Source organism: Macrotis lagotis, chromosome 2 (genome assembly GCF_037893015.1).
Source record: "Macrotis lagotis isolate mMagLag1 chromosome 2, bilby.v1.9.chrom.fasta, whole genome shotgun sequence".
NCBI lineage: Eukaryota > Metazoa > Chordata > Mammalia > Peramelemorphia > Peramelidae > Macrotis > Macrotis lagotis.
Window position 1 is genome coordinate 329,273,377 of NC_133659.1, and position 14,167 is coordinate 329,287,543.

The 14,167-nt window shown below is 41.3% G+C and overlaps 1 protein-coding gene and 1 long non-coding RNA gene across 3 annotated transcripts in view; both read left to right on the plus strand.

Annotated features, from left to right (window-relative positions):
• NCF4 (neutrophil cytosolic factor 4) overlaps positions 1-14,167 on the plus strand; it is a 169,622-nt gene that overhangs the window by 108,172 nt on the left and 47,283 nt on the right. The gene's annotated exons all lie outside the window — the stretch shown is intronic.
• Positions 10,732-13,665, plus strand: LOC141511792 (uncharacterized). The gene is made up of 3 exons (XR_012475409.1): positions 10,732-10,797; positions 11,021-11,075; positions 11,749-13,665. It is a non-coding gene; the product is annotated as an uncharacterized LOC141511792 (long non-coding RNA).

A 14,167-nucleotide genomic window follows, 5' to 3' on the forward strand; every position in this document is an offset into this window, starting at 1 on the left:
GTCTGACATACTCCACTGGTGACTGAGCCTTGGTTTTAACACCTTAAACTACTCCAGACTGAGGAATCTTGAGGGTTCACAAATTGCTGGTAGCCAATCACAGCTCAAGAGGAGAGCATCAGCCAATTGTACAAGCAATTGACTTCAATATGATCTCTCGGGATTAATTGACTTCTTCCCTAAATGCAGCTAGATAAGCCTTCTCAGGCTCCCAGTTCAATTAAGCTCAAAATCATCAAACATGGCCTCCTCATTTTATATACTGGGAAATGGAATCCCAAAAATATGAAAAAAACTTGTTCAGATTCACCTAGTAGATTAATGACTGAACTGAGACTTGAACCTGAGTCTTGACTACCATTTGATCCACTCTTTACTCTATTATGCTATTTGGTATAGTTGATGGAAAGCCAATCTCCCAAAGCAGTCATCTTACTTTTGGCCAGTTCTAGGTGTTATTAGCACTAGAGGGGTAGTTTGGTGCTAGAGGACTTGCTCAGGAAGACCTGGGTTCAAATCTGCCTCTGACACATAATGACATTACAAAATATATGCTGACCATTATTTCACATCTCAATGTTCCCAAGGAACTCTTCAAGATAATAAGATGCAGAGAGAGTATTGGCTTGCATTTCTGGAGGCTTTACCAAATACATAATAGACCTGTTTGTTTATTAATTTCTAATTGAAATTTTATTTTATTTTTCCAATTACATGCAATAGTAGTTTTTCAACATTCATCCATTTGCAAGTTTATGAGTTTCATATTTTTATCCCCCCTCCCTTCCCTCACCCTTCCCCATGGTGATGTACAATCTCGTAAGACCTGTCCATGTACAATGATATTTAACCTATTTCCATATTAGTCATGTTGTGAAAGAAGAAGTAGAACTAAGGGGAAAGAACAAAACCATGAGAAAGAAAGAAAACATAAATGAAGGTTTAAAAAGTGAACATAGTATGCTTTGCTCTACATTAAAACTCCATAGTTTTTTTTAATCTGAATGGAGATGTTGGGTTTTTTTAAAAGTAGCTTCTAACAATTTCTGGATCATAGTCACTTCATGACTTATTGAAATCAAGTCACATCTAAACCCTATCCTGTTTTATAATGGTGATTGCAGCTGGAAGGAGACGTTCTCATCCATGGACAGAATAGATATACGGTAGCTACTCTGGACTCCTAATGTCTTTCATAAGGTACAGCAAACTCTGAATCCTGGAGCCCAGGGCTGGGATAAATGACTGGTCACCTTATCTGAACTGGAACAGGCCTCCACACCCTGTCCAGCCAGATACAAAACCTTCATGCTACCCCTTCCAACTCCATCCCCCTTATCTGTGTTGTCTTGCCCTATTGGGCTTGAGGGAAGAGATAGTCTTGTCTGGTTCTGTTTGAATTCCCAGAGCTTAGCACAGAGTCTGGAAACAGAGTAAGGGATTCAGATCATTGATTCATTCAATCATCCACTCCCCCTCCCATGGACTTGCTGGTGCTGTCTGAAGTCCCAGTAGCTTGTTATGTTGTTGTTGAGTCATTTCTTAATGTGCTCAACTCTTCATAACCTCATTTTTTGGGCAAAGGCACTAGAGTAGTTTGCCATTTCTGTATCCAGCTTATTTTATAGATGAGTAAACTGAGGCAAATAGGGTTAAGTGACTTTCCTAAGGTCACACAACTAGTAAATGTCCGAGACTGGATTTGAACTCAGGTCTTTGGGATTCTAGAACCTGCATTCTATCATTGCACCTCTTAGCTTGTTAAGGATTAAGCTATCCCCTACTCCTGCTACCTCCCCTTGCTAATTTTCTGTATAAATGGGAAAGGTATGCAATCACTAAGCCCTTCCAGTGAGTTGGTTTATCAGGGCCTTCCCAGCACCAAGGGCTAGCTGAGGAGAAACTGAGTGATGGAGGGGGATGAGAGGGAGAGGGAGAAATGCTAGGGTCCTCCCTGAGCTGGCCTGGGTGCTAGGTCTAAGTAGTCAAGGAAGTGATGAAATAAACTAAGGCCCATTCACTGGGACATGGTTCTTTCAGAGTTCTTCTACCTGCCTGAATATTCCAAATGTCTGTCCTGGGCCAACTTCTCTCTTCTTTTACTCATGTGGAATCTCACCAGGTTCCATGGATTTAATTAGCAACATTATGCAGATGACTCCCCAAAGTACAGATGTCTCTCTGGAGCTCCAGGCTCTCATTATCCCCAACTTATTGAACTTTCCTAAGGATCTCAAGCTCAATATGTCCAAAATAGAAATCATTCTCTTTCCCTTCAAACCAAGTCCTCTTCCAAATTTCCTTAATCTACTCAAGGACAATTCTAGCCTCCTCCTATCGTCACGACCTTGGCGTCATCCTCAGCTGCTCACTCTCTCTCACCCTCCATAGCCAAGCCGTTGCCAAAAAGCCACATTTCTTTTTATGTCCAAGACCACCCATCCTCCCTTAGGTCCTTATTATCTCTGACTGTTGGACTATTGCAATAGTCTCCTGATTGGTCTTCCTGTCCCATTTCTCCACATTCCAATTCATCCTAGGCACAGCTGCCAAAATGATTTTCCTGACAGCACAGCTGTGACTATGTCATTGCCTGGCTTCCTATAAGGCCCAACTAAAATCCCACTTTCTACAGAAAGCCTTCCCCAGTCCCTTTTCATTCCATTACTTTCCCTCTGTTAATTATTTTCTATTTATCCTGCGAATTGCTTGCTTTGTATATATTTGCATGTTGTCTTTGCCATTAGATTTTAAGCTTCTTGAGGACAGGGACTGGATTTCACCCCCCCCCCCTTTTTATCTTCAGGACATAATAGGTTAAATAAATGTTTATTGAATTGAATTGAATTTACTTGTTTTTTCTCTCCCCCCCCCATTAGATTGTAAGCTGCTTGAGGGCAGGAACTGTCCCTTGCATCTTTTTTATATCCCCACCACTTAGCACAGAGTAGGAAATCATTTTTTGAATTCCCTTCTGAATAAACTTCTGTGTTTCCCTTCTGCTTCTGGGATCAAATCTAAACTTCTTTTAAAGTTATGACTTGAGACTAAAATATGACCTAAGAGGTATGATCAAAATCAAGGTCATATATGATGGGGAAAGGAGGCTCAAGACCAAGAGGTGACAGATGGACGGCCCAAATGCTTGCAGAGGGTGAAAGACCTAGAGAATGGCTGCCAAGTTGGTGAGTGGATTCTTCATGGGGTATTAAGGGAAGGATGTGCCCAAGAGTGGCAAAGTCATGAATGTGTTGTGATCTGTGAGCAATTTAGGGGGTAGAGGTGGGGGATAATACCCACATGGATGCTACTACATATCCATTTCTGGGGGACTGAGAAAAATCACAGTCCTCCTCCCTCAAAAGAAAGGCTGATCATTCTATTTTGATGATTACAGTTTGTCAAATGGAAATAAAATTTCTTTCCTCAGGTTTTCTAAGTGCACTTTATCATTATTAGAACTGGAAATATCATTTTACAGATAAGGAAACTGAGGTCTAGTATGACTTGCCCTAGGTTACAGAGCTAATAAATGACAACCTATAAATTCTTGCTATTCCCTCTACTCCCCCATGTGCTTAAGTGCCTTTTCCCAGAGCCTGGTCATAATAATAGTTCAGGTTTCTAGGACACCTTATGGCTTAGAAATCATGTTCAACCTTGGAAGTTGAGGGACTGGCAATTATTATCTCCATTATACAGATAGGGAAACTAGATAACAAAAAGAAATGAAAGAATTCATGGTCAAACAGCTGAAAAATGTAAGATCCAGAATCCAAGCCTTGTTTTTCAGAATCAGATTGAAGTGGTCTTTCTAGATCCCCAGTCACACTGAGCCATCCTCCTCCTTCCTTGACATCCCTCTCAGCTGATGTCCTCTGCTTCAGATCCCTCAAACATCCTGCTTTTCTGATATGATAGAAAAAAACAGTGAGTTTGATACCAGAGGACTGGGTTTAAAACCTACCTTTGCTAATTACTCCCTAGGTGACCTTGGGAAAGTCATTTAGCTCTTTAGCCTTCAGGTTTTTTTTTCCCTCTTGGAATAGATGATCTCAAAGATCCTTTGCAATTCTATATGTATGATCCTGTCATCCCATTTTGAGCCCCAGTCTATAATATGGGGAAGAAGACTCCATTTCCTTGTAGGTTCCCTTCAGTTCTAAATCCTGAAATCCTCTCCTGATGGAATGCCTTTCCTGATGGAATAACTGCCAAATGAACACTTCCCCCACCAAAACCCATTATAGGGCCTTTCATTTGGAAACCATTAGGAAGGCATGGCTGACCTCTTTTTTCCAAATTTGCTGCCCCTCTGTCCCATGTGATCTGACCCTCCCATCTGTCTTGGCTCTTTGCTTAATGATTCACATGCCCTCTGGGACTCTTGGCTGGGATGGTCACCAATATGGGAAGCCCAAGAAGCAGTGGCAGAGGGGGCTGCCCCCAATGATATTGAATGAACAGCAGGTAAATTATTTCAAAATCAGTGCTGCTCAAATTAGGTTGTTCTCTGAGCCAACACTATCTTCTCCTCCCCCATCGTACTTTTTTTCCTTTTTTAAAAATAGCTTTACTCTCAAGGAAGTATCAGGTAATCTGGGTCCCAGGTATGAAGTGTTTGTGGGGCATTGGACAAGTTATTCAAAATTTCTGGACCAGTCGACTGAGGAAGATGTAATTCGACAATATTATCCACTTAGGTCTTTCAGAATGTTTAATTGTGTTGTGGAGGGGACTGACTTTGGTTTCACAAAGACTTAGCCAGTGGATCCCAGCTTGGCAGGTCCTTCTCAATTAGAAAGGCTTCCAGTCATCTTGGATGGACGGTCAACCTTCCTGAGTCCTTGTGGAGAGTTCCAACACCAGTCAGACATAGGAAATTAGAGGTGGAGAGGAAGGGAGAGACTTAGTCACAGCAACTCTTGAAGGACCTCTATTAATTTGGAAAGGGGTTGGGGTCTGTGGTGGTGAAGGATGCTCCCACAAAGGATGGAGTATAAAAGTGCCCATTGTAATCATTAACGTCTCCATTGGTGTCACCATAGACATCATCACCATCTTCACCACCTTCACCATAACTACCTCTATCATCATCAAAATCATCCTCACTACCATAGTCATCATTACCATCCTCTCCTATTATAAAAGAGGAAAATGAGGCCCATAAAGATTATATGCCAACATTTATATATACTTTAAAGTTTGCAGAGGGTTTCATAAATAAGACCTCATTAGATGCTCCCATCAACCTTGGGAGGTAGGTGTTATTATTTTGCCTATTTTACTGATGAGGAAACTGAGGCAGGCAAAAGTTAAGAGACTTGCCCAGGGTCCCATAGCTTTTAAATGTCAGAGGTAGGCTTTGAATTCTGGTCTTCCTGACCACTCTCTCTATGTGCCACCTGAGTGCCTAATAAAAGTTCAAGATGATATTTGAACTCATAGCTTCTTAATGTTTTTTTTAGTTTTTGCAAGGCAATGGGGCCAAGTGACTTGCCTAAGGCCACACAGCTAGGTAATTATTAAGTGCCTGAGACTGGATTTGAACTCAGGTCCTCCTGACTCCAGGGCTGGTGCTCTATCCACTGTACCACCTAGCTGCCCCTGCTTCTTAACTTTAAGAATAGTTTCTTTTTCCCTGTAGCCCTGGCTCTTGCCTGTCTTCTTAGAAGCAAAAATGTCCAGAATCAGATACAACATTGTCTTACATTAGTGTACTGCATTTTTTTCCTGGTGGGTCCTCAGTTTCCTAATCTTGAGTATTCTTTCAAAGGCCAGCTAACAAGCTCTCTCCTACAGGAAGCCTTTTTTGTTCCTTTTAAGCTGCTAGAACCTTCTTGGGGAAATCTGCTATGTACTTTGTACTTATTTTGAATCTATCTCCACCTCTCTCTCTCTCTCTCTCTCTCTCTCTCTCTCTCTCTCTCACACACACACACACACACACACACACACACACACACACACACACACACTCCCTATAAATTCAACTATCTTTGTTTCTGTCCTCAAATTTTCAATGTCTATTTTTGGCTTCTGGTACATAGTAGGTGCCCATAGTAGTGGGTATTTATTGATTGGTTAATTGTGGGTATTACATTTTGTTCAGAGTATTTGCAAACTAGAGGAATACCATCAGGGTTGTAGGAAACAAGAGACTGGGCTATGGAAGAATACACAGAAGAGTTCTGGGAGGTTCATCCTGGAGAAGAGGTTTGGAAGAGATGTTGGGTCATAGGATCGGAGATTGAAAGCTTGAAGGGACCTCAGCACCGTCTACTTCAAACTCCTGATGTTACAAAGGGGGAAACTGAAACCCAGAGAGATTCAGTAACTGGCCCAAAGTAGCATCTGATCACTGTCTTCAAGCATTAGAAGCATTGTTTTATATATATATGGACAGAGTTCAACCACTCACTCAATAATATGCATTTATTAATCACTTACTATGTACCAAGCCCTAGTGCATGCATATAAGGTCAGAGTTCAATCAGTCACTCAATCAATACCAAGCACTGATGGAGGCAAAAACAAAAAACAAAAATAACCCCTGCCCTCATGGAGCTTACATTCTATCAGGGAAGATAATAAATATATATGGAAACAAAATACTTTTAAAAATTAGTGCTGTTGAAAAATATAATGGGCTTCCTTGTAAAATAGTGAGGTTCTCATTACTTGAAGTCTGCAAGTGGAAGCTTACTGGACACCTTTTGGGGATATGGTAGAGGGAATTCTTTTTGAATAAGGGGGTTGGGTTACATAACTTCTATGGTCCCTTCCTCCTCTGTTAGGCAGGTCTGTGGTTCTATGATATGACATTTATATTAGGACAGATTCAAAACAGACAGAAACAAGCAGGGGGTCCCATTTTCAAAGATTACCTATGTCTTCCAAATGTATCTGCTCCCTGTATATTCATCAGCTATCTCATTCTCATTAGGGTATACCAGACTTAATGAGCTCCCCTCCTACTGGGACTTGTCTCCTAAATGAGCAACCTGGAGGAAGCAAAGGAGGCAATGAGGAGACTTTCTCTCAGACTCAGTCTTGGGTGGCTTCCTACTGCGCCTTATGTAAGACCTGTTCAAAGCAGAAACACATTGGAGATATAGTCTAATGATTTGGGAAGGAGATATCAGGCACAGGACTCCCTTCCCCCATCCCCTTCCACAGACAAACCAAATTCCATCTTGAACCACAGAATCTTAACACCCTTAGGAATCACCTGGCCTATTCTCCCTTATTTTACAGATAAAGAAACTGAGGCTCAGGTGTTGAAAGTGACTCATTCAAGATCATATAACAAGTGAAGAGCTAGGATCAGAACTTGGTCCTTGAATTGCAGCACTATTTTGACCTCCCTACTAGAATAAGTTCCCTTTAGTCCCTAATGTTATCCTTTGCACACAGTAGACTTTCAATAAATATTCACTGGATGAATGAATGGATTCACCATGCTGGAAGAGATCAAAGGAGTATAGATTTTAGAACATGGAGATGAGAGAGTTAGAAAGATAGAGAGAGAAACAGAGACACACAGAGACAGAGGAGATAGATAAATAGAGAGAGAGAGAGAGAGAGAGAGAGAGAGAGAGAGAGAGAGAGAGAGAGAGAGAGAGAGAGAGTCCCCCTTTGACAGTCAGGCTGGTGGAGTCTCTGGGCTCCTTCTCACAATAATAACATTTGTAAATTAATAAAAATGAAATACATTGACTTATAAAGGGAAACAATTATATTATAGTTATCAGCAAAGTGGTACCCCAGTGCACACCTGGTCTGGTGTCAGAAAGACTCATTTTCCTGAGTTCAAATCCAGCCTCAGAAACTTACTAGCTGTGCGACCCTGGGCAAGTCACTTAACCCTGTATGCATCAGTTTCCTCATCTGTAAAATGATCCAGAGGAGGAAATAATAAACCACTCCAGTATCTTTGCCAAGAAAACCCCAAATGAAGCCATGAAAGATCAGATGTGATTAATAGGAAATAAAAACTTAACAACAATAAATTTTTAACACTATATTAAAAGTTCCAAGTTCAAAGACCCCTTGAAATCTATTGGGGGCCCATGGATTCCATGTGAATAATTTTAATTTTGGATCTTGAAGAAACCTTGAAGTTCTTTCAGTGAGAGCCCCTTTTTAATGAAGAAGAAACTGAGAATGAGAGAAATTAACTGTTAAGTGTCTTAGGAAGGGCATTGACTCTCCAATGAGAAGACCTGGGTTCAAATGCTACCTCAAATTCCCTGTGTGATCTTGAGCAAATCTCTTTTCTTCCTTGGACTTCAGTTTCTCATCTGTTAAGGGTATAGACTGACCTGATCTCTGAGGTCTTTTCCAGGCTGTAAATCAATGAGTCCATGCTCAAGGTCACATTAGGGTATCATCAGGATCCTGGTTGTCTGATTCCCAAACCATAACACAAGGCTGAGTTTAGGAGAATGGACTCTTTCTGCATGATGGCCTTTGAGGGTGAAAGCTTCACTTATTCCATCAATAGCTCTTTAATAGGTACCTCCTTGTGCTCAGTTCTATGATAGCCATTATTGGGAAGAAGAAGAAAAGAAAAAAATAGAGGCTCTGCTGCCAACGGGCTTCCAAGCAGGTTCTGTCCCAGCTCATTTTCCTTCTTTCTCCATCCCTTTTGTCCTCCAAAAGTGGCTGACACTCCGGAGGCTTGGCCAAGGAGAGAGATTTATGACCCAGTTAATTGGCCCAAAGCAGTTCTCCTCGTAAATTAGGATTCGAGATGACACATGTGGGCCACAGTTTGGAAATGTGGTGCTTGGGCTTTCCTGGAGCCTTGAGCCCATTCAGTCTGGAATGAGATTTTCCAGCCCTGGCCCTAGAGAGTCCAAACGATGAAGCGGTAGTGACAATTCCCACTTCAATGATGATTGGTGGCTTAACAAATGAGTTCTCCCCAACTCTGTGAGGTGGTATTAAAAACATGCTTATGGTTATACATTTATAGACTATATTAAAATGCTTTCTGTCAGGGGAAGGGGAAGGAAGGAAGGAAGGGAAAGAGAAAAATGTGAAATTCAAAGCCTTGCAGAAAAATGATTGTTGAAAATGTAATTGGAAAAATAAAATATTTTTTAAAAGATCCTGAAGGATATGATTTCTCTCTCATCACATTCAATTTGGAGCAATGCATACCATGGAAACAATGTAAGGTAGAGGAGTGAAAAGAGACAAAGGGGGGAAGAGAAGAGTGAGAGAGAAGGGGAAGAGGGAGACTAAAGTGAGAAAGAAAAGAAATAAAGGAGAAAAGAGGAACAGGAAAAAGTAAAAAGAGGAGAAACAGAATTTAAAAAGGAATAGGAGATGATGAGAATGGCAGATGGGGAAATTGCCTTCTGTGGGGGTGGGGGGAGGGAAGTAAGATTAGGGGAAAAATTGTAAAACTCAAAATAAATAAAATCTTTATAATTCAAGAAAAAGATACTTAGCCCTATTTTTTCAGATGAGAAATCTGAAGCTCCCATAGGGAACAGGTTTACCCAAGGCCATATAGTTAAGAAACAAAAAAAAGGACTCAAATCTAATCTAAGTCTTCCAACCCCAAATCCAATGTTGTTTCTGCAACATAGCATAACTGCTCTGTGGAGGGCAGGATCTATCAGCTTGATTCAGGAAACTGGGGAAGATACAAGGACAAAGATGACCCTTATTGATTCTCACATGTGATGCTCCATTTTCACCCTCCAAACTGACTTTTGCCTATTCCAAGAATGCTTTCCAGCCTTACCTCAGACTGAGTTTCCTAGTTTCCTTCAACACTCTTCTGTAGGAGGTCTTTCCTAGTCCTGCCCATTTTCTAGTGAATCTGCTCTATATGAGTCTTGTATTCACCCATTTATGTATGACTTGCCTTCCCCTTCGGATGCAAGCTTCTTGAGGGTAGGGCTGCTGCTGCTTAATATAGTACCTGATACATAGGGAATAGGGGATAGGGGCTGACACTTATAGGGATCTCCCAGTTGAGAAAAATCCCTCTGCCAGTGCAGGTTGGCATCCTCTCAGAGATTTGCTTAGAAAACTAAAAGGTTAAAAGTCATGACTCTTAGGCAGAGTAAAGTTCTTAATAAATGTTTGGTGATTGATCCCTATCTCTGCCTATCCTTGGACGTAAGATGCAATAATGATAGACACAGCATAGGGTCTGGCATGAAATGGATGTTTAATAAATGTTCAAAATAATAATGATAATAATAATAATATTTACATAGGACCTATTATGTACCTTTTTGCCTAAGTGCTTTGCCACTATTGATTCTCCTCAGAAGTAGGTACTGTTATTATCCTTACTTTACAGATAAAGAAACTGAGGCAGAGGGAGGCTCACCTCCTTAGAGATAAATTCCATTACTCTCCACATTGTACAGATAAAGAAATTGAGACAGAGAAAAGTTGACATCCTTAGAAATAAGGTACTATTATTAATCCACATTTTACAAATGAAGAAATCAAGGCAGAGAGGGGTTGACATCCTTAGAGACAGGTACTCTGAGTATCTACATTGTACAGATGAAGAAACTGAGGTGGAGCGTGGAGTGATTAAGTGATTTGCTCAGGGTTACACAGCTAAGGAGTGTCTAAGGAAACAGTCATACTCAGGTCTTTAGGATTCCATGTGTTGTAGAGAATCACAGGATTCCCAGAACTGGATCTGGAAGGGTCCCTAGAGGTTATCTGATTTTGCCCTCTCATTTTTATAGACAAAGGACCTGAGCATAGAGAAGAGAACTGACTCCCTCATTGTCATACTGCCTGGATATGCTGAAGGTGAGATTTGAACTCATACATTTCAGACTCTGAGTGCATCACTCCAACCACTATGTATATCACAAAGGCCTCTGAACAATTCCTAGCAGCTAAGCTAAAGAATAATAGTAGTTCATAGTTATATAGACCTTTAAGGTTTATAAAGTATGTTAAATATAATAACTCATTTGATCCTCACAGTATTCCCTACAAGAGAGGTACTATTATTATTTCTATTTTACAGATAAGGAAACTGAGGCGCACAGAAGTGATGTGATTTGCTTTGGCTCACACAATTAGTAAGTATCTAAGGCAGGATCTGAACTCAGGAGTTTCCAAATCAAATGCTCTATCCACTATGGTGCCCCCTAACTGCTGGAGTATTCAAGGGGAGGCCAGGGACAGGGTTGTTGGAGCCAGAGGAACGAGGGAAGGGAGGCATCATGGAAAAGTGAGATGGTCAGGGAGGAAGTGCTATCTGGATTTCAGCTGGAGAGATTTGAAGGGGAAGGTAGGGTCTGGAGCAGGTTTGGGGAAGGGGTAGACAGGGAAGATGGAGAAGGAGGAGGAGGAGGGTGAGTCCTCAGGGCTGGCACAGCAACCACTCAAAGAGCATCTGGCCTCAAATTACACAGGATCAGAGATCTGCGCATAAAATTAGAAGCAGTGTTTTGTATACATGGCACCAGGGGAAAAAATGTCACATTCAGCAGAACCACAGGAGGAGAAAAGAGCAGAGAGAGGGAGAGAAGGGAAGGGGAAAGTGGGCCAGAGGCAGCAGCCCATCTTCTCATCAGACCAGGTCCTAAATTGGCTTGAAAGAGAGGGGGAACATGCCTCTCAACTTAGGGACCAGAACTGAACATTTTAGGAGAGGTGTGGGCCATAGGTTAGACCCTAGGAGCCAAGACTTGGGCTGATGCAGTAAGGTGGGTTCTGGGGCTTATGTCTCTCATATCTTCTCTCTATTAGGGGGATTCTTCATGTTTTTGACAAGGTTCCCTTTGGCAGGCTGGTAAAGACTATGGACCCCTCCTAAGCATCATGTTTAAATGCACAAAAGCAAATACATTGAAATACAAAATTCAAATATCTTGAAACACAGTTATCAAAACATTTAAAAACCAAGTTTACAGACCCAAGGTTAACAACCACTGGGAGACATTCATTTTGACTGAGCACAGACTCCCCCTCCACCCCAATCCATCAATACCAAGTTCATGAAAACACCCACCAATCTACCCACCTGCCATCTTGGTCTGCTCTAAAAAACTTGCCAGTAAATAGAACTACCTCCTAGTGAAGAGAGCATTCATCTCCCAAATACAGAAGGCACTTGTCCCTCAATTTATCATCTGAGAGGGTTACCTGGAGTTACCGAGGGGTGAATTAAAACTCAGGAGCTAGAAGAGATCTCAGAGACCATCTAACCTGACTCCTTTGTTTGACAGATGTAGAAACTGAGACCTGGAGAGGTTATCCTAGGTAAATAAAGTGGCTTGCCCAGGGTCACCTAGTTGATATGTGTCAGAACCAAGCTTAGACTAAGCCTTCCTAATTCTGAGACCAGCTCTCAAACCACTTCTTGGCCTTGCCTCTCATTATAACCCCCATTTCTTGCTATATATCAGTAACACCCATCATGCAACCATCACTGCCACACATGCAACAGTGCCATACTTTTACACAGCCTGAGTCTCAGATAGCCATTCACCCAGCAATAATAATAGTCACATTTTTGTCCATTTTTTTTTTAGTTTTTATAAGGCAGTGGGGTTAAGTGACTTGCCTAAGGTCACACAGCTAGGCAATTATTATGTGTCTGAGACTGGATTTGAACTCAGGTCCTCCTGATTCCCGGGCCAGTGCTCTATCCACTGTGCTACCTAGCTGCCCCCATTTTTGTCCATTTTTGAAGAAGAATTTCAGAAAAACCTCAAAAGACTTGCATGAACTGATGCTGAGTGAGATGAGCAGGACATCATACACAGTAACAACAATATAGGGTTATGATCAACTATTACAGACTTGTTTATATCAGCAGTACAATAACCAAAGACAATTTTAAAAGATTTATGATGGAAAATACTGTCCATATCCAGAGAAGGAACAGTGGAGTTTAAATAAGAACAAAACTTAATATCTTCAATTTTTAAAAGTTGTCTTACGTGTAATGTCATTTTTTTCCCATCGGGGAAGTGACATCAAGATAAGCATGTGAATTGGATCTGAATGAGGGGGTGCTATGCTAAGTCCCCAGCCTCACTTTCTCCTCCAGAGTCAACTGGGTCTAATGACCAGATATGAATCAGAATGACTGGAGATGGCCCTGCATGCAAGGCAGGCAAGTTTAAGGGTCTTGCCCAAGGTCACACAGTTAATAAAAGTTAAGTGAGTCAATAAAAGTTAAGTGAGTCACATTCGAACTCCTATCCTCCTGACTCCAAGGTCAGTGCACTATCCACTGTGCCCCTTAGCTACCCAACCACCATAAACATTTCATATGTGCAAACACTGTCTAATAATACACTGTCCTATAAACACACACACACATGTAATCTCATTGAAATGCACATTGACATGACTTCATTTTCTCACAGGTGATTTCATAGAAAATCACTTCTGCCACCAATCCAATACTCAAGTTGAATCCTTTCTTTCTTGCTCTCTCCCACCAGCTCCTTTTTTCAATTGAACTAGTATAGAAATTTGGCCCCAGTCAATAAGGTCATTGAAATCCTCATGGGCCCAGTAACCATCTCAGCTGCAGGAGCAGGTCTTTTGAGCATTAGAGCAGGGAAACAGAATTCATTCTGACCTAATTGAGGAACTCGGTGGTTTCTGGTTCTTTCTACCTATAGAAATGAAGGGAGAGTATAGATTAAATGGCCTGAGTTGTAAAGGAGATAGGGTGGGTAGAACAAATAACTTCTGAAGTTCCTTCTCTCTCTAGATCTATGGTTCTAAGTGATCTCTCCCCTCTGGGTCTCGATTTCTCCATCTGTAAAATGAAGATATTGGACTAGATAGATTCTCAGTCTCCTTTCTATTCTAAATCCAAAATCTTATGATCCTGCCTCAGTTTCCCCATCTGTAAAATGAGAAGGTTGAACTAGAGGGTCTCTGGTGCCCTCTCTAGCTCTAGCCTATGAAGAGTTTAGCAAGTTTCCACTTTTTTATTTCTCTTTTCTACCTACTGGGCAAATAATCTTCTACTGAATTGTAAAACAGAGACCAGGAAAAGCCCTTGTAGATTCTCACCATGGTGCAAGAAATGTGGATTCTGGATCATAAATTTGTTACATTAGAAGTTATGTAGCCTATTGTTCTATTAGAAACCAGGAGGGATGGGAATTCAGGGAAGCCTGGAGGGATTTGCATGAACTGATGC